Source organism: Crinia signifera, chromosome 6 (genome assembly GCF_055691185.1).
Source record: "Crinia signifera chromosome 6, ASM5569118v1, whole genome shotgun sequence".
Lineage (NCBI taxonomy): Eukaryota > Metazoa > Chordata > Amphibia > Anura > Myobatrachidae > Crinia > Crinia signifera.
Window position 1 is genome coordinate 253,673,452 of NC_139222.1, and position 25,328 is coordinate 253,698,779.

Sequence of the window (25,328 nt, forward strand, 5' to 3'; positions counted from 1 at the left end):
GTCCCCCTCCCCCCTGTTGGAGGAGTCCCGGCAGTCGGGATTCCGATGTCGGTATAGTGAGCGACGGAATCCGACTGGTGGGCCACCATTCCACCATTCCACACCTGTAGAGGGAGAGAGGGCTTGATTTAGACCTGATCGCATCACTCAGCAGTTGATTATCGATACGCTGCGTATGCGTATGGTTCAACAGTACGCGAGCGCAAAGCCGTCCTACGATGAACTCATGCAACTAGTTCTGTTTGCAAGATGATTGGCAGGGAGTGGGGGTGGAAACCGACTGTTTTTTGGGAGTGCTAAGAAAAATGCAGGGCATACACTCTAGGAGTGTCGAGGAAAACACTGGCGTGCCAAGCCGGCTTAGGGGAGGGTGTGTGACATCAGCTCCAGCTCCGATGTGCCTGTTTTTCATTGCAGCACTGAGTAAGTCTCAGACTTCTGCCCTATGTAGAAATCATTCCATGGTGAGCCTGTTATGAAGGTCTTCCGACATATTCACATGGGTGGGAACGGATTTGCACCCGTACACATCCATTCACACGTCGAGCACATTCATTTGCAGCTTAACTGATCGCTGGCTTCTGTGAATTTGCAGCCGAACAATCAGGTCTGAATTACCCCCAGATATACAACCGCAAATAGACAGTTAGCAGCCTGCTAGTCAGAAGCTTGTTGGCCGGATATCGCCTTGTGTGATATCTATGGTCCTGTGTGGCAACATTTTGGTCGCATGCAAAAGATCCAGCTCATGGAGTAGTCAGAAACAGTATTAGGGGTCAGACTGCCCTTAAGCGCGTTATTGGTTGACCTTCCCATCATGTCGGTGCCCTCTACAAGTCAAGGCCAGTGCCATTGCCTTCACACCCCCCCAAACAGTCCCAAAATCACCCCACCACCAGTTCCCACAACACAATGTGCAGCCCATTGTTCCATCCTCATCAGTTGCAAGCAAAAAAAGAATAAAAAGTTTAGTGGCAATAAGCCCAAAAAAATCGGTTACCTGGTGTTGTCAGCCTGCGGTGATGCCCCCCAACAAGTGCCACCCCTAGGCACCACTGAGAGTAGTGGGCAAGCAGCTAGAGTTCCGTGCTGAACTGATGCAGTATCAGGCCCAGTGTGAGGTGGTTGGAGGTACCTTGTTCGTTTCTCTGTTGAATGTACTCACAGTAGTACACAGGGGCAGGGATACACTCTGGTAGGGCGGTGTTTATCTGATCGTTGGGCTCCGAAGGTTCACAGCCCAGCAATCAGGTCCGAATCTGACTCAGAGAACATAACAAAGCATAGGATTACCAAAATACATTACTAAGGAAACATGACCTTGATCAAATACAAGTCTATTGTTAGAATGAGATTAAGGTAGAGTTTAATAAAAATAAAGACTGACACAAGTGAGTTGAAAAAAGAGGATCAGGTTGAGGACATTTAAGTCCCACATGGATTTGCAGTGGACTATGGAAGGCAAGGCAACCTATGAAGCAATGATCGCAGGGTTTGAAGGCTGGGCTGGTAAGAGAAGACAAGGTCTGATGAGTAAGAGATCAGGAGAGACCAATGCAGGAACTGGGAGGAGCTTGCATCTGGTAATGAGAGTACAGTTCCTGATAGGGATGGGGATCACCAGAAGTGGGAGGCAGTGGATAGCAAATTAGGGAGTTAGCTGAAAATTTCCAAGGAAATGGGACACTTGGCCTGGAGGATCACAGATGACTATTACATGGAGATGAAGCAGAGTACTGAGTGGTATAGACTTCTAGGAAGGAGAAAGTCTGAAGAAGACATTTAAAAAAAAATCAGACGAGGGCAGAAAGCTACTCACTCCCCTTATTGGCTAATGTGAAGGAGTGTGTGTGCCAGAGGGACCAATGAAGGAGAGAGCTGCATTGGAATCAGTTTTAGATGGTGTATCCCAAGTTACAGCAATTGCAAAGTGGTAAATCGAGAACATCATCTTCTCCTCATCCACACCCTCCAGACTATTGGCCTCTCTAGCACTGTTCTGTGGTTCACCTCTTACCTCACTAACTACTACTTTTCAGTTTCTGCCTCTGACTCCACCTCACCTCCTTACAACCTCCCTGTTGGGGTCCCCCATTGCCCTGTCCTAGGGCCCCTCCTCTTATCCATGTACACCTCTTGCTCATGAGCTCATTTGGCCTTCAATACCACCTATATAGCGCAGCAGATTCTGTTACAGTGTCTTATATAGTGGAGTGCAAAGGGGTTGTGTTCACCAAATAGCGCTATTTAGGGATGTTTCCCAATAACTGACAATCACACCAATGAGTGATAAATCATAAATAACATAACTTTCCTGGAGATAATTCCCAGCAGATTGTTCACTCTGAAATGAAAATACCCCTAGTGTGTCCAGCCATGAAAATGGGGACTTGCATAAGGGGTAGAAATCAGAAAAACATCATTGTGTAGTGTTAACAACAAATGAAAGTTTTAATAGAATGAAACACTCACAAAGGTAGACGATATAAAAGCAAGATATGGTAACCCAAGGCTAACACTGCTCACACGTTCCCAAATGTTCCTTAATCCAGGTTTGAGCAGAGTCCAACTCCGGAATCGGTCCTCAGCCAGTCCTGGAAGGGGGGAGAGTTCTTGCCAGTGAGCCAAATAGGGATCCAAACGTTCAGCACAAACACTCAATGCATTTCGGACCCCAGTGGTCCTTCTTCAGAAGTGTGCTGTTAGAATAATGCTGCCGATATTTATGGCAGGAAACAGGATATTGGTCCTAGTGGGTGTCCGTCATAAAAATGCGTCCTCCGGCATTTACCACAGTTACTATGGGTAGCCAGGTGTGCGCATAAACGGCTTCCCCACGGACACTGCATCCTTAGTTCCTATACTGTGAGTCGGCACCGGGAGTTGCCGCACTCACCACTGCTTCCGGCTTCATTCATTCCTGCCGGCCGGAAGTGGTCACTCGCGGAGGTGGTTGCCCGGTGATTGATTTCCCAAGTCAGTTTGATATAACTGCAAAAAGTTCCATTTCAAAAAAACGTCTGTAATGTGACATTGCATCCTCCATTTTGGAAAAGGGCAAATCTGCCCACAATGTTCTTAATAAGTATAGAACGATCTGGAACTCAGAATAAGGGTATCAGTTTCATAAATATAGCAGCATAGGAATAACTAGATCTTACAAAGTGAATAAAAGAAACAAATAATTGCATAAGAAAAAAGTGACATAATAAAAACGAATAAAACCTGACAGCCAATTCAAGTTAAAAAACACTTTAATTCGAAATCGGTGTTCAGTCCCAGTGGTGTTAATGTTTTTAATTTAAAGATCCACTCCATTTCTACCTTGGATAAACGTTTTTCTATATCATTACTTCTACATTTTGGAAGTATCTGTTGAATACCATAAAAATTAATTAACTGGCATTCATTTTTGTTATGGGCGGATTTAAAATGGGCAGGGACTGAATGTGTCTCTAAGCCTTTTCTGATATTGTATATATGCTCAGAAAGGCGTGTCTTCAGATTTCTAGTGGTTTTCCCAACATAGCATAATTTGCATGAACATTCCAGTACATAAATAACGTTCCTGGAGTTACATGTTATAAAAGAATTAATTTTAAAAGTTTTACCGTTCGCTTCGAAACTTAAAAATTTGGCTGTCTGGCTTTTTACAGTTCGGCACATTAGGCACATAGAGCATCTGTGGAATCCTTTTGTTCTGATGCTTTGGCGTGGTTCCACCTCTATGCTGCTATGCACTAATTTATCCCTTAGTGAGGGGGCCCTCCTATATATAAAATTAGGATGGTCAGGGATATGTTGCATTAAAATGGGATCCTGTCTTAAAATCTTCCAGTTATTTTTAAAAATATTTTCAATCTTTTTAAAACAAGTATTATACTGGGAGATAAAAGACCATTTGCAGTTGTCAGTGTTGTTTTTTCTAACTTTCTCCACAAGGAGATCCTCTCTTTTAATTTTTGATAGCCGTGTTTTTGCTTTGGTGATGGTTTTTTCCTCATAGCCCTTCACCAAAAAACGGTTTGAAAGTTCTTCTATTTGGTTTTCACAGATAGTATCTTCTGTACAATTGCGCTTTACCCTAGTGAATTGGCTGAAAGGGATGCCTTTCAACCAATTAAAATGGTGTTCACTGGTGCGGTCAATAAAACTGTTGGAATCTGTAGGTTTTCTATAATTTTTGGTACAGATTTCATTATTAAAAATATAAATCCATAAATCTAAAAAGGAGAGGCCTTCCTGACTAATATTAAAAACCAGTTTGATTGAAAAGTTGTTGGTATTCAGATTGTTGGAAAAGTGCTCAAGATCGGCATGATCTCCCCTCCAAATAAAAAGCACGTCATCAATAAAACGTTGCCAGGATACCAGGTTCGCCACCAAATGACCCTCCGGCCAAATTTGCTCCTCCTCCCAGTACGCCATGAATAAATTTGCGTAGCTGGGGGCGAACCTGGTACCCATAGCAGTGCCCACCAATTGGAGGTAAAAGCTACCATTGAATATAAAATAATTGTTTTCTAAAATAAACTTAATACCATTTATGATAAAATCTTTTAAAATTGGTGAAAAATCAGTTTGATTTAAAAAATAAGACACAGCTAAAACACCCTTTTCCATATCAATAATAGTATAAAGGGTGGACACATCAGCGCTAACTAAAAACATATTATCCTGCCATTTTGTGTTTGAGAGCCGCCTCAGGACATCACCCGTATCTTTAAGATATGCCTTAGTTTTATGCACCAGAGGTTGTAAATAAAAATCAATTAATGAAGATAAATTAGAGGTGATGCTATTACAGCCCGAAATAATGGGCCTTCCTGGGGTTCAACAGGGTTTTTATGTATTTTCGGCAGTGTGTAGATTGTTGGGATGGAGGGGTACTTAATATTTAAAAACTCAAATTCTTTTTTAGTGATGATCCCATCATTTAAAGCAGTTTGTGTGAACTCCAACAATGCTTTGGTAATTCTTGCGGTGGGATCTGACTTCAGTTTTTTGTAGGTAACTCCATCCTCTATTTGGCGGTAAATTTCTACCATATATTTATCCTTGTCCATCAGGACAACACTGCCACCTTTATCTGCCGGCTTTATTATTAAATCATGATCATCTTTTAATGATTTTACAGCCTGCATCTCTTTGTTTGAGAGATTACATCTCTTACTTTTTTTACTAAGGTTTTGGTTAATCAATTCTTCAACCTCACTGCAGACTACTTTGCCGAAGGAGTCTATACAGCTCCCTTTAGCCTGAAAAGGATAAAAAGTGGACGGTGCTTTAAAGTGCGATGTGTCTAAGGGCTGTTCCACGGTGTCATCATCTTTATTTAAGAAAAAACGCTTCACCGTTAATTTTCTAATACATTTTTGTATGTCCAAAAAAATATCAAAAGCACCCGGATTATGGGTTGGGGCGAATTTTAATCCCTTCATTAAAACTTTTTCCTCATAAACATTGAGGTCTCTTTTACTAAGATTGAATATTTTCACCTCTTTTTCTAAATGGGTATCTCTAATTTCCATATCTGGAGGAGAGACTCTTTTTTTATTTTCTTTTATTTTTTTATGTTTTTTGGAGCCTGCCCTTTTACCACGCCTGGTTTTTAAATGTTGTTTTGGGGGGTTCTCTGTACATTGTTGAATCTCTGTAGTCTTCTCGGTGGTTTTGGGTCCCACCGAAAAGGTGACTGAAAAGATGTTGAGGGGTATTCTTCTTCCACATTTAACGGTAGGAATCTATTTGTTAAGGGTACTCTGGAAGGCAGCGGGACCGCTGCTTCAACCGTTTCCCCATTTCTTCTCCATCTATTGTGGGTATTTCTATACACTGGTTTTTTAAACCTAGCGTCCCTTTGTTGCCAGTCATTATTACGAGGATTGTTAGGGAAACTATTCGCATGGTTATGGTCCCTCTGTTGCCAGTTACTGGTCTGGAATCTTCTTTTCTGAAAATTCATTTCAAGATTTTGTTTTCTATTTCTAGTTCTTAAGGGGGTACCTGAATTCTCTGAGATGTTAATTGTTTTTTTCCTTCTATTGGGTGGTTCATAAACTTTCTCCTTTCTAGTCTCAGTAGTGATAACCTCTTTTGCTGCTTCTGAATCTCTTATATATTTCTTTTGTTTTTTCTCCCTTAGTTCCTTTGTACTCTTATTAATTTTAACCAGCAGTGCCTTTTCTGCCGCAATGAAATCGCTAAGGTCTTTATAGGGTTTGGTGAGATTCTGAAGCACTAAAATTTCGTCATTGAGTTTAGTCAATACAGATCTTCTTTCTTTTATTATAAGGGATACCAAGGAAAGGGAACAAGTATCTAAGATAGCATTCCACTCCTTTTGGAAGCTTTCGTTATCAGATCCAAAAGAGGGTGGTTTTTGCAATTTTAACCCTTTTGGTATAATTTGGTCAGCATGGTATTTTTCCATGGTGATTACCTCCCACCATATCTTATTTTCTTTTAACATGAGACTTTCCAATCTCTTAAAAAGAGATTCTAGGCTTTCATTCCCTAGATCAATGGTAATGGGGGTTTTCTCAAATGTAGATGGGATTAATTCTTTCCTGGTATCACGATAGGAAAACATAATTGCAGCTTAATTTCAAACACAGTGACAAAAAAATACAGATACAAGAGAGACAGGGTGGTTTGAAATATAGCGCACCAAGCAAAAACATGCAGCATAAGTGTCTTATATAGCGCAGCAGATTCAGTTACAGTGTCTTATATAGCGCAGCAGATTCCGTTACAGTTTCTTATATAGCGCAGCAGATTCCGTTACAGTTTCTTATATAGCGCAGCAGATTCCGTTACAGTTTCTTATATAGTGCAGCAGATTCCGTTACAGTTTCTTATATAGCGCAGCAGATTCCATTACAGTTTCTTATATAGGTACTTGTGAGTTATCCGGGCTGCCGATTTTTTCATCGCGCCCGAAATCGTGGGCATCGCGTCGGTCGTGGCCGTTATAAGGAGCCGCGACGCGATGCCCACGATTTCCCATAGACAGTAATGTTAAAAGACACGATGGACCCGATTTCCGACCCGATTTCCCATAGACAGTAATGTTAAAAGACGCGATGGACCCGATTTCCCATAGACAGCAATGTTAAAATAAAATGACAATGTGAAATTGGCCAATATGGCCATTTCACATTGGATATGTTTTAAAAAAAAATGTTTCATGGCCCCCCACCACCGTTAACGCCACCCCGCTATTGACGCCAACCCGAAGCGTGGCGAGCGCAGCGAGCCCGCGAGGGGCGGCGGTACGCGTCCTCCGACCTTTTCATGCCCTACTATCCACTAGGGCGTGGAGTGAGAATAGAATAGTGTGGCGAGCGCAGCGAGCCACCGAGCCCGAAGCGTGGCGAGCGCAGCGAGCCCCGCGAGGGGACGCGGACACCTTCACAGGTATATGCGTGCCCTTGCGGGCTTCACAGGTGTCCGCGTCCCCTCGCGGGGCTCGCTGCGCTCGCCACGCTTCGGGCTCGGGGGCTCGCTGCGCTCGCCACACTATTCTATTCTCACTCCACGCCCTAGTGGATAGTAGGGCATGAAAAGGTCGGAGGACGCGTACCGCCGCCGCTCGCCACGCTTCGGGTTGGCGTCAATAGCGGGGTGGCGTTAACGGTGGTGGGGGGCCATGACACATTTTTTTTAAAAACATATTGGCCAATTTCACATTGTCATTTTATTTTAACATTGCTGTCTATGGGAAATCGGGTCCATCGCGTCTTTTAACATTACTGTCTATGGGAAATCGGGTCCATCGTGTCTTTTAACATTGATCACCCTTGTGATAAAATGTTTATAACAATGGTAGCATGACAATTTACCAATGGGCGTAATTCAGGCGCCTCTGAGAGTGGTTTCTCTAATAAGGTGCTGCTTGGGTGAGGTGTATAGTCAAGCACCTCTAGGTACACACAAATGCAAAAAAAGAAAAAAGCAGCACTAAAATTATAACAATTATATATATATATATATATATATATATATATATATATATATGCAAGCGGGACTGTCTATAAATGAATTGGTGTTTTATTATAAAACATTAAAGACAATTAAAATGACAAAAAAATGAATAGTTTAAATATTTAAACCACCAACTTGGAAAAAATACTGCATCCCAGTGAGGACGGCTTTGACATCCCGGCATAATGCAAAACTCCAGCGGCTAATTCATCCAATACATTTTGTCTTTAATGTTTTTAATAAAACCCGGTACTTGTGAGTTATCCGGGCTGCCGATTTTGTCCTTAAGTTTGGTTAACTTAAGGACACCCGACCGACGCGATGCCCGCGATTTAGCCCCAAATCGGGGGCATCGCGTCGGTCGTGGCCGTTATAAGGGGCCGCGACGTGATGCCCACGATTTCCCATAGACAGTAATGTTAAAAGACACAATGGACCCGATTTCCCATAGACAGCAATGTTAAAAGACACAATGGACCCGATTTCCCATAGACAGTAATGTTAAAAGACACAATGGACCCGATTTCCCATAGACAGTAATGTTAAAAGACGCGATGGACCCGATTTCCCATAGACAGCAATGTTAAAATAAAATGACAATGTGAAATTGGCCAATATGATTTAAAAAAAAATGTTTCATGGCCCCCCACCACCGTTAACGCCACCCCGCTATTGACGCCAACCCGAAGCGTGGCGAGCGCAGCGAGCCCGCGAGGGGCGGCGGTACGCGTCCTCCGACCTTTTCATGCCCTACTATCCACTAGGGCGTGGAGTGAGAATAGAATAGTGTGGCGAGCGCAGCGAGCCACCGAGCCCGAAGCGTGGCGAGCGCAGCGCGCCCCGCAAGGGGACGCGGACACCTGTGAAGCCCGCAAGGGCACGCGGATACCTGTGAAGGTGTCCGCGTCCCCTCGCGGGGCTCGCTGCGCTCGCCACGCTTCGGGCTCGGTGGCTCGCTGCGCTCGCCACACTATTCTATTCTCACTCCACGCCCTAGTGGATAGTAGGGCATGAAAAGGTCGGAGAACGCGTACCGCCGCCCCCCGCGGGCTCGCTGCGCTCGCCACGCTTCGGGTTGGCGTTAATAGCGGGGTGGCGTTAACGGTGGTGGGGGGCCATGAAACATTTTTTTTTAAAACATATCCAATGTGAAATGGCCATATTGGCCAATTTCACATTGTCATTTTATTTTAACATTGCTGTCTATGGGAAATCGGGTCCATCGCGTCTTTTAACATTACTGTCTATGGGAAATCGGGTCGGAAATCGGGTCCATCGTGTCTTTTAACAACACTGTCTATGGGAAATCGTGGGCATCGCGTCGCGGCTCCTTATAACGGCCACGACCGACGCGATGCCCACGATTTCGGGCGCGATGAAAAAAATCGGCAGCCCGGATAACTCACAAGTACCTAAAACCCCACTTAATTTACAGACGCGCTTGCATATATATATATGTAAATAATTGTTATAATTTTAGCGCTGCTATTTTCTTTTTTCCAACAATGGTAGCATGCTTGCCTGACTTCCCAAGAAATAACAAAAAGCATATAACCCAGTGGTTCCCAAACTTTTATGAATCACTGTGTCCCAGAGTATCAGAACTTTCTTTATGGCACCCCAGACCAAATGTTTTTGCTTAGAAATTTAGAAAAAAATATTAAATGACTGTAAGTAAAAGTAAAAAAAAATTGTATTTAGAAGTTATCCTTAGGTTCGGTTATGTGATGAGGCACATGATTCACTTTTGTTTGTCTACAAATGGTATGAATGGGAGCCACAAGCCTATTAAATTGATAATAAATATAAAATTAGCATTAGTGGTTAAATAATAAAAAAAATTATCACTGCTTAGAAAATGAGTACAGCTTGCCGTATACTGATATAGATCAGGGGCGTAACTAGTTATTGATAGGCCCCTTAGCAAAAGCCTGAAAGGGCCCCCTATTTAGCAACTGATGGTGATAATTGTATGTAAAACATATTACTTAGACAGTAAAGATGGGCCCCCTTCAGCTCTGGGCCCCTTGCACCTATGGTAGTTATGCCCTTGTTATAGATGACGCGACTGCAGTGGCGTAACTACTGTAAGGCAGCCCCTGCTGCCGCTTGGGGGAGCAAGCAGCAGCAGGGTCTGTGTGGGCGCCGGCACCGACCCGGCGCACTGACATGCTGCTGCCTGCCGCTGCCCGCTGGCTGAGCACCGGAGGCGAGTAAGCCGTGGCTTGGGTGTGGCCATGACAGTCAGAGACAACAAATCCCCCAATCATTCAATTGACTGTACACAGAGCAGGCTATTGGCTGCTGTGTACAGGATGGGCAGGTGGATCAGGGGTGGCCTGGGATCTGTCAGTGCCAGGGGAAGCAGCAGTGTCTGCTGGTCTCACGCTCTGCCTCTCTCCTGCTTCAGCCTCTCTGTTATGAGTGTGAAGTCATCACGTCAAATGCTGGGGAAACACGCCGGGAAGCCAGGCCAGCAGAGAGGGAGTAGACAGGCAGTTCCACCCAGGGGGGGCACCACAAACTTTTTTGGCAGGGGGGAGCAAAATTTATATTTACGCCACTGCGTGACTGTATAGGACACATTGGCCTACCACCTAATTCAGAACATTCCAGCTCCTTGTGGAACCAACTATTAATATGAGAGACATGTGACAAGTTTCCAGCCAGTAGTAGACATTGTGTCTGTAAGTAAAAGTAGTACTTGAATCTGTAGATATAGGTCCATGTGTTCAGTCGTTTGCCTGAGGCAGTTAATGGAGTCAAAAGGTGCATATATATCATTGTATAGTGTCATGCCGGCACTTCACAGCCACTCAGGTTCCAAACAACTGAAACTGTTCAAAACCTTTTGTATGGGCCTGATTTAGCATGAATTGCAACATTCTAAACTGCTCCCAGAAGCATAATAGGTGTGATCTATAACAATGCAAAGTCATGAGTTGCATACTACCTCCTGTCTGTATTGGCAATCACAAAAAATTGTGATCGCAGGTGTAAAGGAACATTGTGATCAAACACTGTCAAATCATTTGGTATGCAGTCGCATACGTACAATGATATGCAGCATGCCTATATTCAGTGTGTGATTGTGACTGTGTCTACTTTTTTAGTGTTCCTCTCTGTGAGAAACCCAAAGAGGAGGCACTGATGTGCAGTTTGTGGGGTGGGAAAGATTCTGACATCCTTAAGCCCTGTCCCCATTCTAGCCAAATGTCGTTATTCACAGAGTCTACGAAGAGGGCTAAAATTACGCAAACTGATGCGATTTGCATGTCATTTCAGCCGCTCCCACTTATGTCTGTGGCTGTGGGTGATGTGGGGGTCATAGGAGGATGCGAGGGACTAGCCCACCTTTGCGTGGGGGCCATGAGGGCCACATGATTTTTTTTTTTTAACCTAGAAGGTAGACAAGTATGTTGTACCCGCATAAGAAAATGATTTGACAGTGTTTTGCTGGAAAGTACTGAAGTCTAAAATTTTGGATGTAGATACAGTCCCAATTATATATAGAATATAGGCATGCTGCATATCACTTTATTCAACAGAAACTTCATGTGTGTTTGATTCGCAGTGAATAAGATACATTTTACCGGAAAAGTGAAGTGTCCAGTAGATCCGCTATTTTGCGAGAACAAATGTGCTATAATTGTGTACTTGTAATTGATTTACAACTTATCCCCCCAAAAATCTGACTCTATAAAACACTTTTGTAGGAAACTTTTTAATCAACTACCATGACATCCATGTCTGCACCTACTATACAATGTATTCACATTGGTTTGAAAAAGTCGGATACTTCCTGCTCTAACAATACCATGAGAAGTTGGATATGATTTGCATTCGAAGCGTTAAAAACGTCCCAGAAAAAGGTGTTTAAAAAAAAAAGTTGGACATTATGACGATTGACTTTAAATGACCTTTTTCCCGGATGCTAAAATTGGTTGTCGTTACATAATCTGATGTCACCACCTAACATTTGGGAATCTTGCAGTAACATGCAGTCAGGTGAAGGAAAGCCCACCAGGTGTTAAATCACTAACACATTTGATGATATCAGACAAATCCGCAAAAATTTATTAAAGATGACCCTGCGAATTTTAGACCTGTAAGCTTAACATCATTTGTGGGGGAATTATTTGAGGGAATTTTAACAGATGGTATCTTGAATTATTTAGAGGGGCATAGTATATTCAGTATAAACCAGCATGGGTTTGTAAAAAATCGTTCCTGCCAAACTAACCTAATAAGTTTTTAAGAGGAAGTCAGAACCTACATATTTATTTTATTACCAGTTATTTATATAGCGCACACATATTCCGCAGTGCTATAAAGAGAATATTTGAACATTCACATCAGTCCCTGCCCCAGTGGAGCTTACAATCTATGTTCCCTACCACATGTACACACACACACACACACACACATTCATTCAAGGGTTAATATTTGTTAGGAGCCAAATAACCTACCAGTATATTTTTGTAATGTAAAAATTTGTGAATTTTTGATTTGAGAACAGAGTGGTGGTATATGGTGCATTTTCGGGTTGGAACAGAGTGGTGTTATATGGTGCATTTTCGGGTTGGAACAGAGTGGTGGTTAAATGGTGCATTTTCGGGTTGGAACAGAGTGGTGGTATATGGTGCATTTTCAGGTTGGATACCTGTCCTAAGTGGCGTACCACAGGGATCGGTCATCGGTGCTAGGGCCACTTCTATTTAATATATTCATTAATTATATAGAGGGAATACTAAGCAAAGTATCCATCTTTGTGGAGGACACACAACTGTGCAGGGTGATTAGAACAGATAAGGATGACTCCACACTACAGAGGGATTTAAATAAACTAGATAACTGGGCAGAAAAATGTAAAATGAGGTTCAATGTTGATAAATGTAAGCACAAATAAATAGGTAGTGGTCACAATTGCGCTGTCTCTTTCTATTGTTGACAGGAATATATTTCCTCCCGTTCGATATGTATTCCCAACAGGTGGATCCCGTGTATCAGTATGGAAAATACAAGAAGAAAGAAGGTGATCAAATGTGGTTCCCAATGAATAAACCACGAGTTTGCTCAGAATTTCATACAACTGATCTGTTTATAAGGCCCTATATGCACATAAAGGTTTCTTTCATTCGCCATCTCTCATTCATTTCCCATGTTTAAGATCTCACCTGAAATTGGTGTCCTATGTTCCTCAAAAAGGTTTCTTTTTTTCAGGAGGTAGTAGTCAATTAAGCCGTGTGAAAGTATGAGACTCAGGCAACTCCAACACGTGCAGACATATTTATATAAAAAGTGGATCAAACAAATCCCACATGGATAAAAAAAAACACTTTAAAAGTACATATAAAAAGCCCTCCTGAGATGGAGACCTCAGAGCTCCAGACACCAGCTCACCTGGGTATAAGTTAGGGTGCATGTCCTGTGATGGAAAATTAGGAAGCTGGGCTCCAAATCAGGAAAGAAGACCTCCAAACAACTGACATGTGTCAGGCTCTATCAGGCCCTTTTTCAAGGTGCCCTTGAAAAAAGGGCTGGCTAGAGCCCAAAATGCATTGGTTGTTTGGAGGTCTTCTTTCCTGATTTGGAGCCCTTGAAGCCCTTGATTATCTTCTTGTCTTGTCCTGAGCACTTACTACTCCACTTTCGATCAAGCAGCCTCCTGTTTATTCATGCGTACCTCTACTTCCCGGAGGTATAAGACAAGGCAACATCCTAAGTACCAGTGTGCCAACTGCACTAAGGGAGCAACAGGTGGTTGTTATTGGCGGAAGCCCCTCCTTAGAGGGTTTCTAAAGGTCTCACATAAAATAATGCAGGAGTTCCATGAAAATAATGCCATTTTACAGAATTTATGGCTTACTTGCTTTATACTGCTCCTCTCTGGAAGAAGCCCTGAGTTAAGACGTAGCTGATCACTTTTGGCCCAGGCCCTCACTAGGCAAATTAAGTAACTTTAGCCCCCCCTCCCCTTCAAACAGTGCCAATTCTAGTATTATCTGTTAATTCTCTCGACTTCGCAACAAAAATGAGCAGGATGCAGAAGATCCACCTACTCTTCCGGGAGTCTGGAGAAATCAACCAAACAATCAGTAATCCCCCACACCTACTATTAGAGTAGGTGAATGATTATGCTTTATGGGCTACATGCAAAAGCAGACAGTATTTACCCTGCATGCAAAAAAGTATACATGTATTTGCCCCATTCACAGTTTCTTTACTCTGAATCACACCCCAAAATGCACTTCTGATGTCGCATATATCTATACATATGGCTTTCTCTACTGCCAAATAATAATTCCTTTTTCCCACTGCCGTCTGTTTGCTGTCTCTAGGACCGGGAATGGGGGCTGGAACATCTCCTCCTTCTGTTCTGTCCCTCTATAGTATGGTCTTAATATGATTATCTCAGGAGAATCCCAACATGTAAGCTATTTTAAAAGGATGCTCCTTAAATGGGGTAATTACAACCAGAAGCTGCACTGAGTGGGAAAGCAATAGATAACATCAGGTCACCCAGCGAGCAGAAGTTCACAAAGAGCATCAGGGTAAATCATAGTTCATTGACATATGCTCCAGCCTTGTATTTCATGTATATGTTTCAGCTACCGTATGGTTCCTTGAGAGCAGCTAAAAGCAGAAAGATAACCTTCGGAATCCCATGGGTTAGGGTGGGCATATCGTACACCCCACCAGATAAAGATCGCTGTCTTTCTGTGCAAACAAATCAGAGGTAAAATTACTTTTTTTTCAAAACAAACTTCACCTTATCCCCACTTGTCCTGGCAGGGGATTGAAAGGCAGAACGCAGGAAGCAGCTAGGAAGCTTCCTTTCAGCTTAGAGAGACACTTTCAGAAACAAAGATGTAGTAATTAGATTTCACCGACTTAAAGGTCGTGACCAGTCGCTTTAAAGGATTTTAACTGTTTTTTTTTTATTATTTTTTTTATTCATGGTCATCACTCTGTAAATCTAAATTGGGAAACGTGCTCTAATGTGTCCTCCAATCATCTCTGATCTGGTTTTAATGGGACCTACTGTACACAACAGGCAAATTCAGGGTATTTTCTAAGCAATCTCACTAGATCACTTAGAAAATGCCCCTACATTTCTCTGTGTGTAGGGACCATAGCGATAGCTATGCGCCGGTCAGGGCCAGTGTTCTCACAGGAGAGCACTGGCCCTGACAGATCGCTCAGCACACATCGCTGACACATCACTGTGTACTGAGCAATCCTGCTGAGAGTTCTGAGTGATCTAGCATTGCTCAGAACACTCAGTAAATCTCCCAATGTGTAGGCCCCATAAGACCTTTGCTTGCAGCGCTAAATTATGTCGATTTAATTATGGATTAATTGAGGCATGGACTCATACTGTAGCACTTCCTGATTCCCATCCTTTGTAAGTACAAGGTCCTGTTCCCTACCTGTATCTGACTTTACCATACCTCCCAACAGTCCCGATTACCATGGGAATGTCCCATTTTTCATGGACATTACTGCGTCCCTCCCGCAGCCGGCAGTGTCCCGCGGCGGGGGGGGGGCTGTTGGGAGTCACAACGTCTATTCCCGCAGCCAGGGGGCTGGGGGCATGGCTAGAGGCTCACAGAGCCTCTGGGTCATGCCCCCATAGCGTAAAAATGGGCGTGGCCTCATGGGAGAGCCATGATTATAGACCACGCCCTCTTTAATTAGGCCACGCCCCGGCACACATCTCTCTGTCCCTCCACAGTCTCCCTAGAAGTTGGGAGTTATGCTTTACCAATATTTAAAATGCCAGTATAGTATGCATGGAACGCATATTAGAAAGTTCCCTCTATTTAATATCTGTGACATAACTTCCGGTCCGCGTCATGTTTGATGGACGGAAGTATGTGCATTCCAAAGGTATGGAATGCATATCGGCAATTATGCTGTTTCTACTGCTATTAATACGAGTGTATGCCGAGGCTCTGCAGGGTCTTCTGTAATAATTTATTGCTGTCGATATGTTGGGGCTTTTGTTATCTAAACCCCGTGGAAATATGATATTTGGACCACTTCCGGTTCTTCCTGTGAGCCACCCCCAGGGGGCGGACATTCATTTCATCCATAGGTATAAATAAACGGTCAACATAGGATGTCTGTACACCTTGAAAAAGACATGATATATGTCGAAACGCGTTGATGTTTTTTGAAGGTACACACTATAAGATTGTGACCAGGAAGGGTGAGCGTGTCTGGGTTCACTTATCACCCTTGTTTTCTTGCAATTTTTACCATCTGGTGTGTTACCTAATTTTATATTGATTATTTTTAATAAATTCTTCTCAAAATAATCACCTACTCTGGGAAGAATGTTTTTTGGATTATGGACCTTATGAAAGAAACCGGGATATGAGGATACACAATATCATTGGATTGGTCTGAATGGTGTGAGGCTCGCTATAAAAGATACCTTTATGTGTATGGTAGAACACGTATGAATGTAAGCTTTGTGTAAGAGAAATATCTTCTCAGTATTACTGCGGTGCTCCAGTAAAAAAAAGAATTCCCCACCACCCATAGTGGAAGAAGGGCAAATCCTTATGGATTGATATAAATATCCATACGTGTGAAATTGGTCCTCTCTTTTTCCTTTTCCCATATGTTATAAACTCTTTGGAAAATCGGTACTTGTGAGATATCCGGGCGCCCGATTTCAAAATCGGGTCGGATCGGGACATCGCATCGCATCGCATGCGACCAACGGATGCGATGCGATGCGATGCGATGACCCGATTTTTCCATAGGAATCAATGTTAAAATGGACTGAGTCCATTTTAACATGGAGTTCAATGGGAAAAAGGGGTCCTTTTCATACCCCTACTATCCAAGTGGGCATGGAGTTGGATATAAACCTGTGGCGAGCGTAGCGAGCCACCGAGCCCGAAGCGTGGCGAGCGTAGCGAGCCCCGCGAGGGGACACGGAATACCGTCCCCTCGCGGGGCTCGCTTCGCTCGCCACGCTTCGGGCTCGGTGGCTCGCTACGCTCGCCACAGGTTTATATCCAACTCCATGCCCACTTGGATAGTAGGGGTATGAAAAGGACCCCTTTTTCCATAGGAATCATTTTAACATTGATTCCTATGGAAAAATCGGGTCATCGCATCCGATGGTCGCATGCGATGCGATGCGATGCGATATCGCATCGCATCGCATCTGATTGTATGCCTTAACTTAAGGCATACAATCAAAAAATCGGGCGCCTGGATAACTCACAAGTACCGGAAAATCTTTTGGAAAGGAAAAAAAGCTGATTGGAGGATAACTGGAGCTATCCACCAATAGCTGACAGCCATTCACTGTATGATGATCTTGAAAATGGTGCCAGACTGCTGGAGGGGTACATTTTGATACCTTTATTTATTCCCATGAATAAGTGTGTAGGAATCACAGTGTATTGCTTTACCCAGGGCCTACAATGCTGTTTAGATGGCCCTTCAGCTAGTTATAGAGCCCAATCCACAACTGACACATGTGACTGTGAACTTTGGCCAACTGTGTGAGGGACTGTGGCCCATGTGCTTGCCGTGAATCTGACTGTGTCCAACTATAGTTGTTTGTGCCAAATATCATAGCATATGCATACCCTCCAACATCTGATGAGCAAAACCAGTACAAATTTGAAAAGGGTGTGTGGCCATGGGTAAAGGGGGTGTGGTCGCTCCCCATTTCCAATACTTATAATGGGTAGGTGGAAACCCCAAAAAAGGTACCGCCATAAAAAAAATGGTACTGTACCTGCCAAAAAGGTACAGTTGGAGGGTATGGCATATGGTCAATGGTTATTTTACATAGTAATTAAGGTTGAAAATGATGTTAGTCCATCGAGTTCAACCTACTGACTTGAGTAAGTCATATCTATAGGATTCCCTTAGTGACCAAAAATGTATCCAATTTTGATTTAAATTCATTAACACTAGTTGCTGTAACCACCCCCACCGGCACTGTGTTCCAGAATGTTACTGCTGTAATGGTGAAGAATCCTCTTCTTAATTCAGTACAGAATTTCTTTTCCTCGAGCCTCAGTACATGCCCGCGTGTCCTAAGTATAGGCCTGTTAGTGACCAATCATCTCCCAGTTCCATATGATTCCCAATCCTATATTTGAACATACTAATCATATCACCTCTCAACCTCCGTTTCTCCAGTGAAAACATATTCAGCCTGGTTAACTTATCTTTGTATTCTAGTGATTCCTGACCTTTTACTAGCTTAGTCGCCCTTCTCTGTACCTGTTCCAATTCATTTATGTCCTCGTTAAGGTGTGGTGCATATTGCCTTCTTCCAAAGACAACAGGTGCTGATCTTACCAAGGACCTCTCATACATAGGTGCCGATTCTGTGGGTGCTTGAGGGCCCGAGCACCCATGGAAATTGATGAGCACCCACCTGCTCAGCAGCGGCCCACTCGCCCGTGTACCACTCCCCCCTCCCTCATCGCTGGCACAGGTACTGTGTGGGCATTTACAGTATATACCTGCACTGTGGGGGCATTTATGTATTTGGCACTGTGGGGGCATTTATGTATTTGGCACTGTGGGGGGGATTTTTGTACCGGCACTGTTGGGGGGGGGGGGGGGGGGGGGATTTTTGTACCTGCACTGTGTGGGCATTTATGTATTTGGCAGTGTGGGGGCATTTATGTATTTAGCACAGTGGGGGGGGGTTGTACCTGCACTGTGGGGGCATTTATGTATTTGGCACTGTTGCCATAATTTGAATATTGGAGACAACTGTGCTGTGTAATATAAATCAGTATTATTTTGTGGCCACGCCCCTTTCCCATGAAGCTACTCCCCTATATTTTTGGCTTGAGCGCCCACCAGCAAAACCATAAATCGGCCCCTATGCTCTCATATATGACAATAATGCCAGTTTAGCCCTGACTGTGCTCTGAATGCTGCCTGTTTGCAGCTGATCGATCAGGGCAAGAACATGTAATTCTCCCTGGTGCAGAGCAATTCAGAAACTCTGACCACAGTAAAGTGCAGTCATTGCAGTTAGTGGTGTCTACAGATAGGGGACTGCGGCACAGAACAAATTCAAATAGAGGGGTCACAGCCACAGCTGATTCCAGTTCACATTGCCTTTCAATAATATATATAACACACACGTCACATCACCACCTGAGCAGAGATATGCCATTTCTATTATAGAATGAGAAAAAGTTTACTAAATAATATAAAACTCCTGTCTGATTCAGTTAAGAAACACATACATTAGTATATATATATATATATATATATATATATATATATATATATATATATATATATATATATATATATATATACATATATATATATACCCTGCCAGGCAACAACTAAATATACAATGTAGCATCAATATAATATAGAGAAGATGTTAGATAGTGCCATACAAAGAATCCCATCCTGGTGACCTTTACACAACATATAGGGATATTCAATTGGCCGCAGTACTTTAGCTTGACTAATTGAATCCCGGGGCTATCCAATTAGCCCTGATGCCAGCACTCATCTGGGATTTTTTTTCTTCACTTGCCCGAGGCAGGGCGAAAGCAAAATACTCAATAATCAAAAAAATTAGGGGTGATTGAATACTGAAAAAAATTAATAAATAAAAACTGGAGTTTTCTCCACACAAAAATGTTTCCGGGTTAATTGAATATCCCCCCCCCCCCCCCCCCCAGAGTGCATCCCAAAAAGTGATACCAGGCTGTAAATAGACATTTTAATGTCCTCCATACCTACTGGCCTGGGGACATATACTTTACTTCTGAAAACAATGTTCAATTTTGACATGTACAGTACTTCAGTATCCTTTTTTATTTAATTTTTATTATTATTATTATTATTATTACTATTATTATTAAAAATAATAATAATATTATCATCCTTTATTTCTATGGTGCACAATAGGCCCTTGATCATTTTCAGCTCCAGACCCATTTAGACCTTAAACTGGCACTGATGGCAGTGCGGGGTAAGGAGTGTCGGTGCAGGGTGGCAGAGGTCGCGATTAGAAGCCCATAGGCTTCTATGGGGCATTGCTTTTCCTTGCGATACCCCCCCCCCCCCATTGCGGTAACCCGGAAATCTGGTTTTATTTAATACCAAAATTCGGTAAAAACCCAGATGACAGGGTTTATACCGCATTTTTGCTTTAGTCCATCCCGCCCTTTGAGTTCCCAATTGACTTCTGCTTGAAAATACTTAAAATTAATCTTTCTAGTATCAATTGTCATAACTATAAATATATATATGTTTGTTGATCCATTCATTGTACACATCGGACAATATAGTACGGTATGTACTGTCAGTTTGTTTCCTATTGACTCTTCGCCTAGTGACAAAAGACATCGCACCTCATGTGAAAGATGTTGGAAGCTGAGAACTGGTAAGAGATCCAGGTGTAACGAGCAGACCTTTCATGCAGAGTCAGATCCTGAATTCATCTCCGTTAATTGATCTGACACATGTACATATCTGCAGGTGATTGCAAGCACTTTCACGTTAATCTGGTGACTGAACATTATAAGGACTTTAATCTCAAACCACATGTAAATGAATGAACTGGCTTTTAACCCTATAATAGTTTGCACTTGATTGGTAGAGAAAATAACTGGGAGCGTCATTGCCCAACCTTCATCACCCCTCCCCCCTTATTCTCCTAAAGTAACTCCTGCAAAGAATAGCTTCAGTTTAATAGACAGAGACAATCATATCTCAGAATGGTTTGCTCACAGCAACTAGTTCTCAGACTGTTCCTATTGAATAATCTACACATATTGGCAGTGGTCGTAGCAGGAGTATGGAAAATTAACAGGGAAGGTCTGTGTACTGCGGGGGTGTGGTGTACTATTATACCACGTTGGGAAAAGGGGGAGTGACCAATCAAAAGGGAGTGTGTACTTAAGACCTAGGGCAGTATTCAATGAGAATATTCTCCGTGCATGGCGAGAGTTTTCTTTCTCTGGCAATGCCTTCGCCGTGTATTTGCGGAGATTGTCCATGTTTGGAGATTTTCCGTCACGGGACTTTACACAGTATTCAATGTGACTTAGACTCGCCGCCCCTCGCGACGAGTCTCAGCCAATCCGGCGTATGAGGTGACTGTAAACCTGCAGGGAGCCTGAGGACGGCGGCAGGCAGGGAGATGGAAGTCTCCCTGCCTGCCCCAGAACGTATGTGGGGGGGAGGTGGACTCCCCGGAAGCCAGGCAGCACAGGCTGCCCCACGGGAGAGCCAACAGGGGACCGGGTATTCACTGCACCCGATCGTAATGATCGGGTGCAGTGAATATATGAATATCTAATGAGCGGCTCTCGGCCCCATGCTGGCTGCTATGTGTAAAAAAATATATATATATTTTTAAATTAAATATATATTCGTGTGCTGTAACCACATGAATAAAAATAGCAATGCCCCTTCTCAGAATAAAATTCCTGATTTTTTTACACCAAATTTAAAAAAAAAAAACATTATTTTAAAAGTTCACATTCGACTTCACCATTAAAAAAAGATGGCGAGTGATACACGGAGAGGCACGGAGAAATTAACCTAGAAATTTATTCTCCGTCTTCTCATTGAATACACTCATGGCGAGTGACGGCGAGAGACGGCGAATCTCAATGCAAAATCCTATTGACAAGACACGGCAATTGGTGAACCATCCATTATTCACTGTTCGCCGATGGCGAAAATATCACATTGAATTGGGTTGTTCGCTTTTTGAGACCAAAATTCTCTGACCAACGCTAAAAAAGCAGAAATTCGCCATAAAACACAGCGAATTTTCCTCATTGAATACTGCCACTAGGCTAATACAGAAGTCACCCCCCTCCATACATTATTATAATTTTTCTCACCTATGTGATCATTGCCAGTGGTGCATGCTTGTTGCCAGTTTTCCTTCTCATTGTCGTGCTTGTTGCCAGGGATATACATGCTTGTTACCAGGGGGGTTACATGCTCGTTACCAGGGGTTTGTGCACCAGCTCCTGGAATCCACACTTCTGGGTATCGCTGGGTGCGCTGCCTTTCCCTAACAGACGCTAGAGATCTAGTAGGAGAAGGTGGTGCCCATGTTTGGGAGGACGTTTTTTGCAGATGCATGCCATCTGCATGGAATCTGCAGAGAACTGCTACCCTTGCCGTGGATTCTAGCAGTGGGTACAGCTGCAGCATCTCTTGTGCTGGCGCTGCGATCGCCCCCAGACTGAGCGTTTCATGCTGCAGCCTAATCCACCGATTGGTTGATAAGGCCCTGCTTAAGACACCTCCCTTTGTCATCTGTGCAACGGGTGTTCCCAGGACTCATGGAGATGCTGGTCTGCCTCAATGCTCTTCCCGCGGTGAGAACTGATGGCGTCCGTGTGGGGGGGGTTAGGGTGCCCAATCCCAGGATTGGCGGGATTTGGCCCCAAAATGTCTGGGATATCCATTTCAGGGTTAGACTGCACATGCGCATCTAATGAGCACCCGCTCAGAGGCTGCCCGGCTGCTCCCAACCCCGGCGTTCGTGTACAGCGTGACTTGGTCATAGAACATGCTGCACAGGCTGCACCTTCGCTGCCCTGAACCCTCCGACTGCTCCTGGTGGCACACAAGAACCTCCGCCTCCGGCGCTCACACCCGAGCCTGCCTCCACCTGGCGGCTTTGCCTTACCGCTGCCACCTGCCGTGCTCTCCCCAAGTAAGTTGATGTGGGGGACGGGGGTGTTTTTCTTTTAGGGATGCCAATCCTGGGATTCCCGGGATTGAAAAAATGCCTAGGGATTGGCAGTGTGCAGCTACACAGACCCTGGCTTAACCTCTTCAGAGAAAACCTCCTCTCTTGGGATGATTTATCACCATCCGCGTCCTCAGATGCACATGTGATGTGATAATATCGGTCCAATTCGTAATGCGAAAATTGATTTAGTCGCACAGATGCATCAATTATTGCCTTCGGCGACAAAGCTTGCGAGAATGCTCTGTCTCTGTAATGCCAGTCTGGAGCATTGTTTGGATATTATTCACGAAAAATACCCCAATGAAGCGCTGCACATGTGCCACCGGCACCTCCCCATCGCATTGGCCACCTTGTGTGCCCAACACCCCCGCCACCGCTGTTAATACTCACCATTCAGGGATCACTAATAGGAGACCTGGAGGGGTGCCAGTGATTGTGCTTCCACTTTGCTGCATCGCTTTACTGCACCGGGGGTTCACAGGAGCAGCTGGGAGCGTCAATGACCGGCATCCATTACCAGATCACTACAGCACCGATCATCAGTCCCTAGGTACTGGAATATATATATATATATATATATATATATATATATATATATATATAATATTCTGGAACATTGGGTTTTTGTATCAATCCTAAGGAGGCACCCCAGCAGGATACATAAGTGGAGAAAGTAAGTGCCGGTTTATTGTCCTCTATATATATATATATATAGAAAACAAAAGGTACCTAATACCGCGCCCTAATAGCCCAAAGCAGCACCCCTGAAGGTCCCCTGTTAGCTGGAACCCAGAACAGATAGAAATACAAAGAATCAGGGTGCGCTAAGGTAAATCATACAACTGGTATCGATTCAAAAGTACAAATATTTAATACAAACAATGCCAAACAATGGCTAAAAGTAAATATCATACAAAGTTACACTATGATATCACAATTAGTTTTACTAGTTTTGGGCCTTTTCTCAGATTGTAAAACTAATTGTGATATCATAGTGTAACTTTGTATGATATTTACTTTTAGCCATTGTTTGGCATTGTTTGTATTAAATATTTGTACTTTTGAATCGATACCAGTTGTATGATTTACCTTAGCGCACCCTGATTCTTTGTATTTATATATATATATATATATATATATATATATATATATATATATATATATAGATATAGATATATTTTATTTTTTATTTTTTTATTATTATTTATTTATTTTACACCGTGATCAGCTTGTTTATCCATCCTGAATGGCGTATATATACAGGCCGAGTCTCCCGTATCCGGAGATCTCGTATCTGAAATATTCCAAAAACCGTGTTTTTTTTTAAAATATTTCGGATCCCCCCACCCATTTTTTCATACCTACCTAGTCCCCCGATGTCCACCGCAGCCTTTAGGAGTGTCTTCAATGGTCCCAGGAGTGCATTGCGTGGGCACGCTGGTGACGTCACCGGGCCGCCTGCAAACTCGAGCAATGCACTCCGGGGACCGCTAAAGAAGAACCTGAAGGCTGCAGTGGATGCCGGGGGACGCAGAGGGACACGTTAAGTATGTAAAAAGAAAAATCCCAAATCCGTAAAAATCCCTTATCCGGAATGCTCGTGGTCCCAAGCATTTCAGATAGGGGATACTCTACCTGTATTTTGCTTGCATTATATACATGACTTGTATTTAAATGCCTCAAACCGCTTAATGAGTTAAGCAGATGATTGACTCAGTATGGAAACAACTTGCTGACACATTAAAGATTATAAATATTTTCATTCAAATCACAAGAGTAAAACTAATATGTTAAAGTAACCCAAGTATGTTAGCAATCTGACAAAGTTTGCAGACTTCTCTGAATAATGATGTTTCTCTCCTAGACATTTGCAATGACCTGAATATAGTTGCCCTTTAAATTCTTGGCACTGTATGTTGATCATTATTCAAGATGAATACTGGATACACCTGCACACTCCTTATGATAAGCCCCAGGCTTTTGACCCTCAAAGATTCATTAGATGCATATTAGTTGTTCATTCTCCCAGTGGAATGTATGATGTGTTTAGGGTCAAAAAGTTCTGTGCTGAGAAACTGATAATACTATATGACATATTGGCCCTTATTCAGATCTGATTGCTGTACAAATTTGTTCTCAAAATGGGCAAAACCATGTTCACTGCAGGTGGGGCAGATGTAACATGTGCGGAGAGAGTTGGATTTGAGTGGGGTGTGTTGAAACTGAAATCTAACTGGCAGTGTAAAAATAAAGCAGCCAGTATTTACCCTGCACAGAAACAAAATAACTCACCCAAATCTAACTCTCTCTGCACAGGTTACATCTGCCCCACCTGCAGTGCACATGGTTTTGCCCATTTTGAGAACAAATTTGTTCTCCGATCAGATCTGAATAAGGGCCAATGTGCAGAAGTATTTATTACCTGTAGCTAAAGTGATCAAGCTCAATTTATCTGAAATTAGCGGAGGGAAGTGCCCATCCTCCTGAGCAATAATCCTTTACAGGTTTCTTCAAGTATAACTAGTAAAAGTGCAGTATAATACCTGGCTTATGCTTAACAGTGTCAAGCGTGTGTTCAGCAGGACGGGCAGCGGCA